This window comes from Megascapheus bottae, chromosome 18 (genome assembly GCF_031878675.1).
Source record: "Megascapheus bottae isolate mThoBot1 chromosome 18, mThoBot2.hap1, whole genome shotgun sequence".
Lineage (NCBI taxonomy): Eukaryota > Metazoa > Chordata > Mammalia > Rodentia > Geomyidae > Megascapheus > Megascapheus bottae.
Genome location: NC_143526.1, coordinates 130,781 through 147,590, shown reverse-complemented (window position 1 = coordinate 147,590; position 16,810 = coordinate 130,781). Strand labels below are relative to the sequence as shown.

At 40.7% G+C, this 16,810-nt stretch overlaps 1 long non-coding RNA gene across 1 annotated transcript in view; it reads right to left on the bottom strand.

The window, feature by feature from the left end:
- Nucleotides 1-1,133: 1,133 nt before the first annotated feature.
- LOC150049995 (uncharacterized) overlaps nt 1,134-16,810 on the bottom strand; it is a 48,110-nt gene continuing 32,433 nt past the window's right edge. The window contains exons 3-4 of the long non-coding RNA XR_016538695.1: nt 1,963-2,034; nt 1,134-1,259 (exon numbers count right to left, since the gene is read on the bottom strand). This is a non-coding gene — a long non-coding RNA (uncharacterized LOC150049995). The remainder of the gene's footprint in view (nt 1,260-1,962; nt 2,035-16,810) is intronic.

The window sequence follows — 16,810 nt, the reverse complement described above, 5'->3', positions numbered from 1 at the left end:
ACCCTGGTTGGCTTCGAACTGTCATGCTTAGATCTCAGCCTCCTGAGAAAGGAAGGAATTAAGCTATTGTGAAAATTCATGCATAGATTGAGATTCTGCATTATATATTGTTTTTAAAAAGCCCTCATTTTCAAAATTGGTACTTGAAGTGTTTCTCCAGGTCATTGTTGAGTTTTTGGAAACAGTTTTAATGACTGCATAGTATTCTACCATATGAAGGTAGTTCCATTTATTTAACCACTTCTCAACAAGTTCATGTTTCTTTGAGTTTTATTGACAGCCTACCAACTGCTTTTTAGAGTTTTTCCTCCTCTTTCTCATCATAAATCTTTTGAAAATATGTGCACTTTCCATGTAATTTTAGTGCAACGGCACATTTCAAGTACGGTAAGAAATTATTTTCCTATATCCCAGATTGTTGGATTTTAATTCCTCTTTAATTCTCTTGGAAATGGAAACAGGGTCAGGCAAGGCTTGATGTTTGCCAATTGACACTATGGGTGGGTTTTCCTGGCTTTTCCCATTGAGCCTGGGAGTCTTGGTGAATCTTCATCACCACCTAAGGGAGGGCTGATGAACCCGCCTGGCTGCTGTCCAGAGTGCTGAAACCTGCCGGCTATAGCTAAGCGTGGGCAGAGTCCAGCTCTTTGTCTCCCTGACATGAAAGTGAAAATGTATCCATGAATTTGTTACAACCATGGATTCCTTAGCATGGCATTTCCAAACAGCACATTCAACATGAGCCAAAGGACAAAATTTCTACTGCTCCAAACTGCTGCTCTGTGTGTGTGTGTGTGCGTGTGTGTGTGTGTGTGGCACACCCTGTATCCTGAACTACCCTTCCCCCCACTTTCCAGGTCACATCTTCTTTGCAACGAGGTCCCACTGTTCATTCCTTCTTCAGTCACAACTCTGGCTATCCCAGCCACCAAGTGGCTCTAATAAAGCAGCTGCATTGTGGAGAAGAGGTCAGTGGGGAAGTCAGTACTTTATTAGAACCTACTTCCTCCACACCAGAGCCACACAGATCTCAGCTCTCAGGGCTTTCCCTCTCCACCCCCCTGCCCTGCCCTTCTTCACCTTCCTGTTCTGTCTCTGGTGGACAAGAAAGAATTCCTTGCTGGTGATTTCTTCAGAAGTCTGTGTGGGTGGGGCTCTTGCCAGCTTTGCATCTTGATGTGGCTCGGAGTGATTTTCACAGGGATGGGGTGTTCTACGAATCAGATGCTTCTCGCTTTCCCTCCTTGCTACCTAGAAGTCTGCAATAGTTTTGTGATCTCAAAATTTTCTGCAATACTTCACTGCTTGAAAAACACTTCTGTGCATTATCTCAGCTTATTCATCCCATGTTTGAGTACTGGTTATATAGGCCAGGCTCTGAGAATAACATAGCCCCTTCCCTTTGCTTTGCCTTAGAATTTGCCAATGACTTCACACAATATTTAGCATAAAACTTCCATCACATTCCTAGTTCACTCCCCCCTCCACCACAGTTTCCATGTCCTATCCATACCCCCCACCCCCACACTTCTCTTATAGAGCCCACTACCCACTTCCATCCAGAGAGAGTAGTTATTACCCTGGAACCTGCTTATGACTTTGGTCTGAGATGTTCTTTCTACATGGTCCTATAGCTTACTGCTTCTTGTCTTTCTAACCTCAGCTTCCACGTCCTCTCCTACCAAGATCAAATATTGGCAACAAAAGCACTCCCCCCAACAACCCCTGAGCCCCAAACCAAATCATTGCTCATAGCTGCAGTCTGTAACTAGACTAGGAATGAGCAAGGCCTCCACCAGGACTCAGGTTAGACATTGTGAACACAGTGGCACCAAGCTTTCACATCCCTTGGTTTCTTGCTGTGTTCTTTCTCCTATCTGCCAATCTTCAAGTTGACAAGACCTTGCCAAGAGATGGGCAATAAGATGATGTCAGCCTAAAAGGGGATGTGGTAATGCTTACAGATCCCTTGCCAGGAACTGCTGTTGGCTTCTCTTCTCTGATTTTGAATCTGCTCATGTATAAGCCCACATTCTAGAGGAAAGAAAATAAAATAAAACAGGATTAATTTTCAAAGTGACCCCGCCATCTCTGGAAGAGCACCATTAACCTTATCTACTTAGGAACCTGGTCAGCTTCCCAGCCCCTGTTCCAAGAATGATTCACCCTATTGACGTGAGAAAACAGAGGCCCAAACACACTGGTCCTGGTGTTTACCCACAGAATGTTCCACAGGAGGCTCAGTTTGACTTTTGCTTCCCCCCCCTCCTCCTGAGGAGATGGAGGAGGGCTGGTTGCTATGGCGACACAGGATGCTGACATCTTTGCTTGGTGCTTCCAGGGAAGGTTTCCTTTTGTTCTTTCTGGGTGGAGGAGGGATGGGATGGGTTGAGCTGAGAGTGGTGCGCTGAGATTGGAGCCTCCACTCCCAACCAGGTAGATGGCATCTGATCTAGAGGCCACTGGTTGTGACTTGAACTCCCATCCCTGTGGAGATCAAGTCTCCACCTTGTTAGTCTCGGCTTCTTCCTCAGGATAAAAAAAAAGAACTTTGCTTCACAGAGGCTCTGCTGAGCAAATGAAGTTGTTCTTTTAAGTGATGAGGTGGACACCTACATAGGATAGAGCAAGGTGATAGGTGTTGGCCAGTACAAAGTTATCACAGCCATGGTCATCTGGATGTTTATCACCAAGACATTTCCAGGAGCTTCTATGGAGGTGACAGAGCCAGGGCTCTGGGGCAAAGAGAACAGAGGTGAAACCTTTACCCAGCCATTTATGAGCTGGTGAACTCACTTATGTGCTCAAGTTCAGGTCCACCATGTTGTGAACAAATAAACTCACGCACGTGCCTCAGTTCCCTTATCTAGGAAAACAGACGATAGAATTTCCCCCTTCCTCCCCCTCCCCTGCCACTTCTCTTCCCCCCCCCCTTTTCAGGGTTGTTTTGAAGATTCAGCAAACTTAGTTCAACCCAAGCATCTGGCACATGAGAGTTAGCCCAGACTGGATTTGAATAGATATCAAACAGCAGGGTAACATTTGATTGTAGGATAATATCTATCACTTAGGAACTTTCAAAGGCACTTCATTGTCAAGGAAGAGTAAAAAGGAAAAGAAAAGAAAATAGTATCTTACAACCTGTTTGAAATAAAATCGATTCCTTAGACAGCTCTAAAATGACCAGTGCCATGTAGGCCTGGGTGGGCAGTCCTTTGGCCAACCAGTAGACACTTGTTAAGTACCTTCTATGTGGTCAGTTGTTTTTTCCTTTTTTTGCCAGTCCTGGCGCTTGAACTCAGAGCCTGGGCACTGTCCTTGAGCTTTCTCAAAGCTAGCTCTCTACCACTTGAGCCACAACACCACTTCTGGCTTTTTCTGTGTACTAAGGAATTGAACCCAGGGCATTGTGTATGCTAGACAATGCCATTGGGCCACCCTGTCCTGTGGTGGTCAGTATGTTTTATGGCATTCCACGTAAGGGAAGAACATCAAGAAGGATCCACAAGGCAATGTGTGAATGAGAATGTGTATTATCACACCAGGAAGATCATTGGAAAAGGAATCCAAATGGCTCCAAAGACCTTCCAGGTGAAAGGCTCCAACGCTGTCTGCTGCTAGGGTCCTGGGTCTTTTCTAGGTCCTGGGCACCCCATTTCTTGCTCTGCTGTGATGAATGCCCAGAGTCTCAGCAGAGTAATGGGAGTTACTTCTGTGCATTGTGCCGTTGTGGTCTTCCTGTGGCTTCCACCCAGTTCACGCTGGCATAGGTCTCTTTGTTTCCCTCTTTGACCTGCCCTCTGTGTGTCCACCACATGGCATGGGCACTTGGTAGGTTTGAGGTTGAGTCTCATCAAGTCCATTGGGTTTGCTGCATCTCCTGGCAGTCCATGCAGGACACTGGATGTACAGCCTGCCTTAAAAAAATGGTTCTTGGGCCAGGAGTGCTCTAGTGGTAGAGTGCTTGCCTAGCATGCACAAGGACCTGGGTTCAATTCCTCTGTACCACATAGATAGAAAAAAGCCAGAAATGGTGCTGTAGCTCAAGTGGTAGAGCTCTAGCCTTGAGAAAGCCCAAGGACAGTGCTCAGGCCCTGAGTTCAAGGCCCAGGACTGGCAAAAAAATGGTTCTTGAAGATCGTGCTTCCCATCTTATGCCTGGGGATGTCAATGCTCAAGGCAAAGAGCACAGGTCTCTGGGGTCTACCTTGGTCCAGCTACTGAGTGGCTGTGGACTTGTGTGGTGACCCAGGCGAAACAACTGAACTTTCTGTGCCTCAGTTTCCCTACTTGTAAAGTATCATCTGTTCTCTCATACCATTCTAAGACGGATTACATGAGAATGTATATGCATGGGAGGATGGGGTTACAGGCACGAAACTCAGTCAATAATGGCAATCAGTAGTAACCATTATACAAATGTACTCATCCCTTGGTCTTCTTTTAAATTATGAGATTCTTGGTAGAGTTAATGAATGTTAGCATTATTAGCCTCCATGTCAAGCAGGACACCAGTAATAGGTGATCAACCACTGATTACCTAGAGTTCCAATCTTGCCACATGAGCTGTGTGATGTTGAGCAAGACATCCAACTTTTCTGAACCTGGTTTTAAAAAAAATGTATGCTCTGTTAAGATTATGTGTGTGTGCGTGTGTGTGTACACATGCATAAACACGCGCACACACACAAAAGTATGCTCACACACATGCCAGAACTGAGTGTTGAACTCAGAACCTGGGTGCTGACCCTTAGATTGACTGACTGAATGATTGGTTGATTGATGCTTAGAACTCTCTGGTTAAGCCACAGTGTTAATTAGACATGAGAGTTTCATAAATTTTCCTGCCTGGGCTGACTTTGAACCTCAGATCCTCAGATCTCAGCCTCCTGAGCTGCCAGTGTTACAGGCATGAGCCACTGGTACCCAGTTTACACTAACAAAATTTCTAACTACCTTCGTTCCCTTTAATTCACCCTACAAATATTTTTAGTGCCCATCTGTGGGGGGGGGAGGAGAGGGGGTGGCTGGGAACATGGATCCTACCAGAAAGTTTTGAAGGCCAAGATGCCCCATTAGATGGTAGTGTGCCCTTTCTATATGGAAGGGCTCTCTTCTAGAAAGACTCAGCACTGAACCTGGGAGTAAACTTAACTTTGGTTTGAAAACTACCCAGATGATGGAAACAGACAAAACATCTGTATTGATCTTGAAAGCCGAGGTCAGACAGGAGGTCCATGTAATACCATAATTAGATTTGAAACCATTGTCCTCAAATCCTTGCTTCATATTATGCAACATGAAACTAGAAATGATTCCTTTCCTGGGAAGGTGTGACAGCTTTAGGGCCAGGGACACTTAATGGAGAGGGAAGAAGTTTGCGGGGGAGGGTGTTGGAGGTGAGAAAAGTGAAGGATGGCTGTTGGGGTCAAGTTCACTGGCTCATAGGCTGTCTCTCAGGGCCTATTATATTCCAGACAGAAAGGTTTGAGTGGAGACTGTATATGTTCCTTGGATATAGGCCAAGTTCACATACTGACCTTGCTGGCTCTCCTTGTTCTCATTGAGTGAGGTCAGTTGCTTGAAAGGAGATCTTCCGCTCTGGTTCTAAACTATCCCTCACTCTCCCCCACTCCAATTCCAAACTGAACCAGTCCACATGCAGTGACAGGTAGAAGCCATTCCATCAGGAGAGGCACTAGGAGCCAGCTGTTAGAATGTAGACAGAGTAGCTTCCAGTCCTTAGCTGGGGCACTGGTCTGAGTGAGGTATACTCTGTAGGTAGGTGGGTGGGGGTGAGTGGATGGTTCTAGAAAACCATTCTTCCTGTTTTCTTAGTGGGCAAGAATTCACATGGAAATGATCTGAAATAAAAGAGTAATTTGAAATTATTTTGAACTTAACCAAAACGTTAAAGTTGGCAGACCTTGACTCTTGGTTGTGACAGAAACATGGTGAGTTTCAGGAAATCAGAATACTGGGGTGATTCGTGGAAGGCACGTGAGCAGGTCATGTGTCTGAGTGGAAACTGGGACTTTTCCACATTTCCACGCCCACCTCTTCTATCAATTCGTCTTATCTTTGAATCGCCTTTTCCTACCCAATCTCTTCACTTAGACTGGCATTCTCCACTCCTCTGTGGGAGAATATCATATGATATCTATGTGTCCATGTGAAAGTAGACACAGATATCAGCAGGTCTCAAGCTGATCTGGCAAACCAATACAATCAATACAAGTTCCCAGTATCCCGATCTCAGAGGAGTACTCTGATTGGGTCAGGTGTTTACCTGTGGACCATCGATGGTAGGTTAATGTTTTTTTTTCTATGATGGCAGTTTCTAGAACAACACCCTGGGGGTGGACTGGAGGGGGGTGACAAAGCTATCCAGGCAAACACAAAGTATGAGGGTGGAAGAGGTTATTTATGATAGCCAGGTATAGTACCACAAATCTGTCATTCCAGCTACTTGAGAGAATCACAAGACCAAGGCCAACTCAGATAAAGGTAGTAGAGGGACTCTGTCTCCAAAAACACAAAAATAAAACAATCAGTATCTAGGGATGGGGTGTGACACAAGTAGTCCCATGTTTGGCTAGCATATGTGAAGTTCTGGGTTCAAGTCTTACACCAGAAGAGAGGGAGAGGGAAAAGGAGAGGAGGAGGAGGGAGGGAGGGGGGAGGGAAGAAAGGAGGGAAGGAGAGAGAGAGAAAAAGGGAGGAAGAAGGGAGAGCATAGGATATGAAAACAACAGACTTAGTGTTTTCTTACTGTAGCATAGCTTGGCTGAGACCCTGTCAGAAGCAGCTTCCTCCATTACTTTCTATTTGAGCAACATTTATTGACTGGTAATTGCTAACCTTTGAGGCCTGGCTGTCGTATGATGTAGTTAGATTTGGCTGTGGACTAGAGTCATACGAGGAAAGGAAGGAGGCCAGCCATTCTGCGTGCTCCTTCTGTCTGCTGTACTAGTGTTTTATATCCACACACTGCGTGGACTTAGTATCCCTTTGTTCTGACGTGGAGACAGAGCCCCCACGAGGGGAAGTAAACTCAAAGTCCAAAGCGAAATAAGCGGAGATAACAAATTCTGAAAGTGGTGAAAGAGCCCAAGTGTTCACCCCTAAGCCTCAAGCTCACTGGTAACTACATTTCTCTCCGCCTTGGTGTCCTTTCAAACTTAGCAAGAAGTTTCAAGAATAAAGTTAGATAGCCAGGAAGGAAGGAAGGAAGGAAGGAAGGAAGGAAGGAAGGAAGGAAGGAAGGAAGGGAAAGAAAAAAAGAAAGAAAGAAAGAAAGAAAGAAAGAAAGAAAGAAAGAAAGAAAGAAAGAAAAGAAAAGCAACCAAGCCAGCTCTAAATGATTCATGATACCCAACATGCATATTTATAGACTCCATCGAGAGTGGAGCACTCGAGGCTCTCTTATGCACACCCCCATACATCTGGAAGCTTCTATCAAGCACTTGGAAGAAAGAAAGACTATGCCACTTATTCACCCACACGTGTCTGTGAGGGGATTTGAACTCTCCGTGAACTGCCACCACCACACGAGCCAAACTCTTAAGTGCCCAGCTGGGAGAATAGAGCTCCAAAATTTGAATTCTGCTCCTGGCTGCACCAGTCATTCTTTCAGTTAGTTGGATTATTTTTTTTAAGTTACCCCTCAACCTTGGAGCACCAGCCTCACCCCTCCTCTCTCCCTCCCCCCCCCTCTTCCTCTTCTCCCCTCTCTCCCATTTGAAGTGTTATTTGCTGTGATCATTTGCAAATCTTTATACTAACAAATGATCTCTTTATTCCCTATTAAAAAACTCCCGTCCTCCTCTTTCCTCCTTTTTCCTTTCTTCCTCTCTTTAACCTTTCCACCCATCATCTATCCTATCCATTCCCTATCCTTCTATCCATCATCCATCTATCTTCCTTCCTTTCATATCCATCCATCCATCCATCCATCCATCCTCCATTGGTTTATTCAACAATAGTTTGCTTCATCCTTTCCCTGTGTAAAGCAGTAGAGCACTCAGATGGCAGGTGATGGCTCTTCACTGGGCCTCACAGTATTTCCAGGCTGGCAGAAGGCAGAGACAATGCAAACTGTCCAGTAGGGAGCAATGTGTGAGGTGTGAGGTTGGGCAGGGGAAGGGCTGGGTTAGTATGATGGGTTAGAACTCTGGCTTCCTGCTGTCACCTGCTGCACATCTGGAAATTTATGCTCAGGAGAAAGCAAAGAAGAAAATCTTCGAAGGAAGGGCAGTTGATCTTTCATTGGGAAGCTTTGAGGATTCACAAAGGCAGTTGTGCAGCCTCAACTTTGGTGTCTTTCCAATGCTTTGGTGTCTTTCCAGCTTTGCTGTGGGATGTATGTTTAAGTGAATAAGATTAGGGTCATTCCTAATTGCTTATAGAAAAAAAAAGACTCTTGTTTATGGGCTGAGAATGTTGTTTTTTCAACTAATTAGCTTGGTGGGGCTGAACAAAGAGTTGTTTCTGACCCTCCCCAGGCAATTAAACTAAATGTTCCTATCCTGTCTTACAACTCCCGCCTCCTTCTGAGTTTCTGCTGCCAGTGAATGGCACGCCAGGCATGGACACACGCTTTTGCTCTTGTTTTTGCTTTTTAGTTTGCAATGCTAGGATTTGAACTCAGGATTCTGAGCTTGCAAAGACAGGTGCTCTATCTCTTGAATCACGCTGCCGACCACTTGCTGGTTTGATTATGTTCCAGATAGGATTTTGCTTTATGCCTGGGCCAGCCTGGACTGCAATCCTTTTCGTTATGCTTCCCCAGGGTGTACCACTGTTGAGATGGAATCTCAGAAACAATTTATTTACTTATTTTTTGAACAAGACTAGCCTTGAATCTTGATCTTCCAATCTCTGGCTCCCAGGTAGCTAGAATTATAGACTTGAGCCACTGCCACTGCCCCACCATTTTTTTTTTTAGAGAAAAGGTACTAGAAAACAGTGCTGTTTTCTTGAGTTCTATTATTGTTTGTATACTGTCATAAGTTGCCATGTTTATGATGACTTTGCACAGTAAGGATAGGAACCTACAGAGTTATTACAGGACCTAGGTGTTTATTGAGTATAGGTTTTACCCATAATCCCTAGAGACGCCTTCCTGCATCCATAATCATAGTGTTGAGATCCAGAGAGACTGAAAGTCCTCCAGCCCACCAGCCCACTGTCCCAAAAGGTCAAAATAGAATTAATTCTGGGAATATCAGCAAAATTAAACTTTTTTTTTAAGTCAGTCATGGGGTGTGAACTCAAAACCTAGATGGTGGGTGTCCCTGAGCTCTCTTTTCTACCATTTTGAGGTACAGCTCCACTACTGGTTTTTGAGTGGTTAATTGGAGAGAAGAGTCTCATGCGGACTTTTCTGCCTGGGCTGGCTTTGAACCATGATCCTCAAGACCTAAGCCTCCTGAGTAGCTACTATTACAGGTGTGAGCTTAAAAACAGAAACATTTTTTGAAAGACGGCTATACTTTAAAACTGATATTTATTCAGGAAATACAGAAGCACCACATAACCACTTTGACACAATAAAATAAGTGAGAATAATGTGTATTCTGTAAGCCTGAGCATGTAGGTCTTAATGACAGCTGTACAGTGAAATACTTATGAGCAGAAAAACCTATCTGTGAAGCAGTCGACAAGCTAAATGTCTCCATGAGTATCACTATATTTGGTAATTGTCTGCAAATGCCAGGGTGAACAGCCTGTCTTTCACAAAATTGATCAAAGCTGGTGATAGGTCACCTAAACTCTTGAAGTCTAGGGTGTGGCTATGTCTGTCAGTATGGAGTCCATCACAGCAGAGGAAATTCTGTTCCAGGTCCCATGAGAAAGGTCAGTTGCTGGTCAATGCTTGACGCTAATTCCATAGTACTCACCACACAAAAGGAAAATTCCTTGACCTGATCCACTCAGATTCCTACACCCATTTCCTCTGTAAACACCAGACACACCCAACACCATTCAAATAATAATGGCAACAGTCTAGTGGCAGAGTGCTTGCCTAGCATGCATGAAGACCAGGGTTCAATTCCTTGGTACCACATACATAGAAAAATGCTGGAAGTGGTGCTGAGGCTCAAGTGGTAGAGTGCTGAGCCTTGAGAAAGTCCAAGGACAGTGCCCAGGCCCTGAGGTCAAGCCCATGACTGGCAAAAAAAGAACTACACAACTACTATATGCACAATGATAATATATGCAGATCAAGTTCCAGGGGTCAGGAAGAATATATAATATCTAGGCAGGCAGCCACAGATGGTGACTGAAAAGAAGAAGGTTTTTGAGGTGATATCAATAGACAAAGAGGGCTCTTGGGAAAGCAGTCCCTCATCTGAAAACAAAGTGAGTACTTAGCAAAAAAGATTAAGCTAGGAGCTAGTGACCCACACCTGTAATCCTAGCCACTCAGAAGACTGAGGTCTGAGTATTGTAGTTCAAAGCCAGCCTGGGCATGAAAGTCTGTAAGACTCTTATCTCCAATTAACCACCAGAAAAGCAGAAGGGGTATAAGTTTTAATGTTAATTTGAAAAGGTATAGCTTTTAAAATAAAGGGTATAACCTTTATTTGGTGAAGAGCTCAGGGACAGCGCCCAGGCCCAGAGTTCAAGACCCAAGACTAACCAAAAAAGAAAAGAAAAGAAAAAATTATTAAGTTCATGAAAAAGTGGTTGTTCAAGCTTATCACAAATATTTCATGACCTGCTAGGTATAGTGGAACTGTAGATTTATTATTATTATTATTACTATTATTATTTTGCTGTATTGTAGCTAGGTTTTTCATACATTAAAAATATTCACTGTGTTCTTAACTAGAAACTTTTCTCTGGTTTGGTATCCTTTCCAACATAAAAATATGAATCTTTACATCTTCAAAAACCTATTAGACCTTTCTCTACCACTTTTCTTCTGAAATACTTTTCCAATTAACTTTCAATCCATTTTGTGTCTGATAAGAGATGAAACAGTGCTTCCTAGTTAAGATAGAAACAGCTGATATGTGCATAAGTTAATGCTGTACCGTTCCATTTCTTCTGCTATCGAATATAAGGAGTTTTGAGAAAGTGGGGTAAAACCAAATAATATTTTTTTAATTTGTCAAGATTTTCTATGCAAACTTTCTCAAACATTTTAAATAAATTAATATTAGGCTTGAAACTTTTGCACAAAAGTTTTCAGTGATATTGCTTTGCCTATTAGCTCTCTCAAACAGTGTGACTATGTGGAGAATATTCAACCTTCATCATATCTGGAAAAGTCAGGGAAGCAAATATAGTTTGAATTATGATTACATGGTTTGATATTGATTCATTATATTTTAATTAACTTTTTGTGTATGTATGCCAGTATCTGGGCCTTGAACTGATGTCAGGCTGCTATCCACTAGATTTTTCACTTGATGTTAATACTCAGCCACTTGTATAACAGCTCTGCCTTTGATTTCTTGGTGGCAAATTGGAGATAAGAATTTCCTGGGCTTTCCTGCCCGTGCTAGCTTTGAGCTCCTGTCCTCATATGTGAGCGTCTTGGGTAGCTAGGATTATTGGAATGAGCATGTGCCTGGCCATATTTTAGTTAACTGTTGATTATATATAGTACTGTTTTGTGATGGATAATATAGTACATTTTACAAATCAAGTAGTAATATAATTTTGAAAGTCATTTTATTTGTGTCTGTCAAAAACAACCAAAGCAGATTAGAATTTATAGATATGGGTAAATGTTTAGATAGAAAAAAACAATATCCCTAATGGTCCATGCCTTAAAACTAGTACCACACATTGATGTAATAGTACAGAAATATGAACCAAAAATTTGATCAAAATGATTGAGTTTGACTTATTGCCTTATTCGGGGCAACAAGTTAACTTCCAGAGTCTCTCATCAAACTTTTGGGAGGCAGTTGTCTTTATTTCAAAGGGTATTGGTGTTAGAAGCTTGTTAGGATGGTGTAGTAGAGGGTTCCAAAGAATAAACAGAACAAGGAGGAGAAATGCAAGATAATGAGAAAACTGTCAAAACTGTGAGACATTATTGACCTTTTGGGAAATCATATCCCAACCTACTGTCGTTCCAGGACATGAGCTGTAAACTTTCTTCTTTATGTAAAGTAAATTTGGGTTGTGTTTCTCTTGTTTAAATTACTGCATCTTAAATAACATAATGTCCAAATAAGGGAAAAAGTGTTTTTAGGCTGGGCCTAAAAAGAGAAATTCAACATTTCTGAGGCTTTTCAGATTAAATTTAGTAAGTATACAATCAATAGTTTTATTCTTAGTGGACAGATTTGAGGGCTTGCCATTGTATTACTTTTAACTTTTTAAAATTTATAACAATATTGTATTTTTTCTTTCTAGGGCCAGTATTCCCATCAGAGCAAAGAATGAATTCCATATTCTGTAATAAAGTTTCATTTGTATCTCCAAATCATGGAGAGTACAGTTTTTAAAACTTATTACTGGGACAAATTACCTTAAGCCTTTTGCTGTCCTAGAGTAGATATTTTCTTTTTAGCATTATCATTTCGGTTGTTGTACTTCAAAGTTGTTATGTCCTTGAAGCAATGTGCCAGAATGTCAATTTTAAAAATCTTTCTAAAGCCAACAGAGATTTAACTCTTCAAATCATTTCTGAGAGCCTACATAATCCCCCTTAAGTCTCCTAGTCTTCCATTTCAAATAGTTCCATCAGCATTTTTAACTTTATATTGATCTGGTAAACTAACTGGAAAAGAAATGGTGTAGTAATGTGAAGGCTGAGTGAGGCAGAGCGGGTACTCGGTATTAATAGACACTCAGAGCAACATAGGAACTGCTTGAAAACATCAAGATTTAAATGAGTCAAGTCAATGCTTGTGCATGTTCTTGATCTCTAAGACTGGACACACACATTAGTTTCCCTTTCTTAATTCCAGTCATAGTTTTAACACTTTAAACCCCCATTTGTGCAGCTATTTTAGAAATACAGGAGAGAGGGTAAGGTGAGATGAGAGTTGATTTGGCTTTAAAGTATATAGAAATGAGGTGATGCCCAGGAGCCTTCAAAGCCACCATGCCAAGAAATACCAGTGCTTATTATATAGTGAGATTTTGGAAGAGAAGAATAATAATATCCTCCTCTGGTCTTACAGTGTGAGTGTTCACAGTCCTGTATACTTTATCATATCCTAGTGAATTTTTGTCTTTTACTTTCCAATGTTTTTACTTGGAGAATTATAGGCACATTCTAGATCAAAAAACTCAATAGCTATGTGCATATGATCATACAGAAATACGATTTATAGAAATGAACTACAAGAGATGGAGATAAGACTTTGGTTTTTGCTGTTTGCCTTTTGATTTTTGCCTTTTGTCTTTTTGATGTTTGTCTGTTTTCTCCTTTGCCACCACTTGTGATTTCTGTACCTTTTGTCTGGTATGTATGTTATCTATTTGGGGGAGGGAGAGGGGCACTGAAATGGTGGGACACAGGGTGAACAAATGTATTGGTGATACTCACTAGATGCTATGTTGAAAATTAACTATAAAAATTGTGGGAGTGGACTGGGAGTTTGGCGTAGCGGTAGAGTGCTTGACTAGCATACATGAAGACCCGGGTTCGATTCCTTGGTACCATATACTTAAAAGCCAGGAGTGGTGCTGAGGCTCAAGTGGTAGAGTTCTAGCCTTGAGAAAGTCCAGGGACAGTCCTCAGGCCCTGAGCTTAAGCCCAGGACTGGCAAAAAAATTGTGGGAGAGTTGGTTACCTCATATTGTAACGGTATTTTACCTTTTATCTGATATATTGTATATGTTTATTTGGTTATTTGAAATAGGATAGGGAAGGGGGGAAAACAAGATGAGTGGCGAGGATGGAGGGAGGGAAATGGGGAACAAGACATGAGAAAGGGTATCAATGTATGTGAAGTAATTCACCTTCTATCTGGTGAATATAATGTAACCCTTCTATTAATTACAAAAATATATTTAAAATGTAAAAAATGTGGGAGAGGAAAGCATTTAAGAAATAGTTACTGAACTGTCGAGTTTAATTAGATCTCTAATTTATTTAAGTCTCTTTTTAACAGGGTCTGCAACAAAAACTCAACAAAAGTTAATTATAATTACAATTGTAATGGTGAAAGGTTAAGATATAATCTGAGGTATATACCCTGCTATTAAGGAACTGGCATTTCTTTTGGGAAAGAAGCTCAGTTCTTCCTTGAACACCTTGAGGTTTTTGAAGAGTAATAGTTCTAGTACAAGAATGGATCACATAGAGAATATTAGGCATTATGGAGGAACATGGATATGATAAAGCTGTCTAGGTATATTCTGGTACCTATACCTATACATCCTAGGCCTCCAGCACTTGTTGAAATTGTGATTTCACTCCCATAGCCTATGGACTAAGGGAGTTAAAATTACTTGGGTACTGAATCAACATTTTAAAGTGAAGACTGTCCAGGAATGTTCATATGTAGATCTGCCTGTAGAAATTGGAGCTAACAAAAGCAGCAATATAATGCTCCACAAATACTGTCTGAAAATGTAAATTTTCTTTTTTAAGGTATTTTTATTGTAATTAATAGAAGGGTTATATTATATTTGCCAGATAGAAGATATATTACTTCACAAACATTACTACCCTTTCTCATGTTTGCAATTGTGATTTTTCTTCTGATATACTTTCTACTCAGGACTTATGTGATCACTGGGAATACGGATTTAAAAATAAATATAGCATTCTCAATTATATTTACATTTCAAATAATTAACTGTGTATGTATGTAGGTCTCACAAATTTCCTGAGAACTTTTTCAGATTTTCTCAGTGGTATGAGCTTCATTTATTCTGGTAGTTTCTCGTTCCTGAGAGCTACCTTGAACTATTATGTAGATTTCTGTATGTACTGCAAACTCCAAGTATGGGGTTCTTCTTTCATGGTAGAGATTATTGCCCTACCCTTATACTCTTCCTTCAAGTCTTAACATGTACATAGTTATCCTCATACTAAGTAGGCATTTTTACTGGTGGTCTCACAATGAGCTCTACAAAAACAAATTTCACCTGGATAATAAGATTTCTGTTTCTCTTTCTAGACTAAATCCTATAGGACAAGAATTACTTTTTGCTTTACCTTTATGTAGTCTGTTGTACTCAACATGAGAAACCTGCTGAATGAACATATGTAGAATATACAAGGAATAATAAGTCTTATCAGTGTGATTATCATTAACAAGCTACCTTTTTATTTTCTTGCCATATTTTCACAATGTATTTCAAAGATATTAATAGCCATTCTCTTTTATATATTAATGTGATGTTTGTGAGCAATAATTTTTCTATTGTGTGGTGGCCAATTCTGGTTCCTAAAATAATAACAAAAATTCATTGAGCAGGAAGTGGTGCTGTGGCTCAAGATGTAGGGTGGTAGCTATGGGCTGAAGAGCTCAGGGCCAATGCCGAGACCCAGAGTTCAGGTCCCACGACCAAAAACAATAAAACATTATTGAGCACCCTACAATGTCCCAGTTGCTGTTGGAGCTGCTTATAGATATCTAATGTGCACCATAGCCAACCATGAAAAGATCAATGCTAACTTGGAAAACAGTAATTAAGAATCCGGAATGTCAGTTAATTTAGTATTTCACAGGCTATTGATATTAGGACCAGATTAATTATTAATTCTCTATATGGACTGAATCACTAAAAAAATCAAGATCAAAACAAAATCTATTGCTGCTATGTAAAGGAAGTTAGAGGCAGCGTTAAGAAATAATTCAACAATTTGGTGCTGCAGTTTCCAATACACAAGATGCACTTCTGCTTAGATGATAAATATTATAATAATTAAACAAAAGCCATATAATGAATGATTGTTGTCCTTAATCTACTATGTTATCTTTCATCTCCTTTGCTGTCCCTTGGGTAACTCATATTGTTACAGTATCTCACTTTGTTATCTGATATATCGAATTTATTTGTATTTGGTTATTTGAAATTTGATAGGCAAGGGGTAAAACCAAGACAGGGGGTGGGTGGTGGGTGGGGGAGAGGTTAATGGGTACCAAGACATGTGAAAGGTATTAATGTATGTGAATGAATGCACCTTCTATCTGGCAAATATCATGTAACCCTTTTATTAATTACAATAAAAAAAGAAAAAAATAAATAATATAAAACAGTTTGATTGATATTAAATTTTTGCTTAAAATCTTACCTTTTGTTTTACTTAGCCATAAAAATCATCTCACCAGAAATAATACAGTTTTATAACCCGTGGCATTCTTTCAATCCAGAGATATTTTAAAATGGTGATCTATGTTCATAATCATGTTTGAAACTTAGTTATAGATTATTTCTTTTTTGGAAATAGCTCCTATAAATTAGTATTCTACCTCTTAGTGGGGTTTTTTATTAAGATTTTACATATGAATTTTTCTACATTTGTTTTAAATGTTTGATAATACAACCTTTTTAAGGTTTACAACTCCCAGCTCACAGACTACAAAGTGTTTTAAATTAGTAAGAAACTGGAGAAAATATCAAAGATGTTCAGCTACAACTGCCATGTTTAGAATAGATTGTTTGTTATGGTTTGTAGGCTTTTCTAACTCTCAAAAGTCTCTCAAAAAAAGGTGAATTTCTTTGAGCTTTTTTCTTCTCTCTATCATACTTTGTGTTTGTCCTGCTGTCTTTTTAGACATAGCACGAAGCACCTCCCAGATGCAGTCTCTCAATCTCAGACTTCCCAGTCTCCAGAACTGTGAGACAAAAAAAAACTTCTACTGATTATGATTGACCCAGT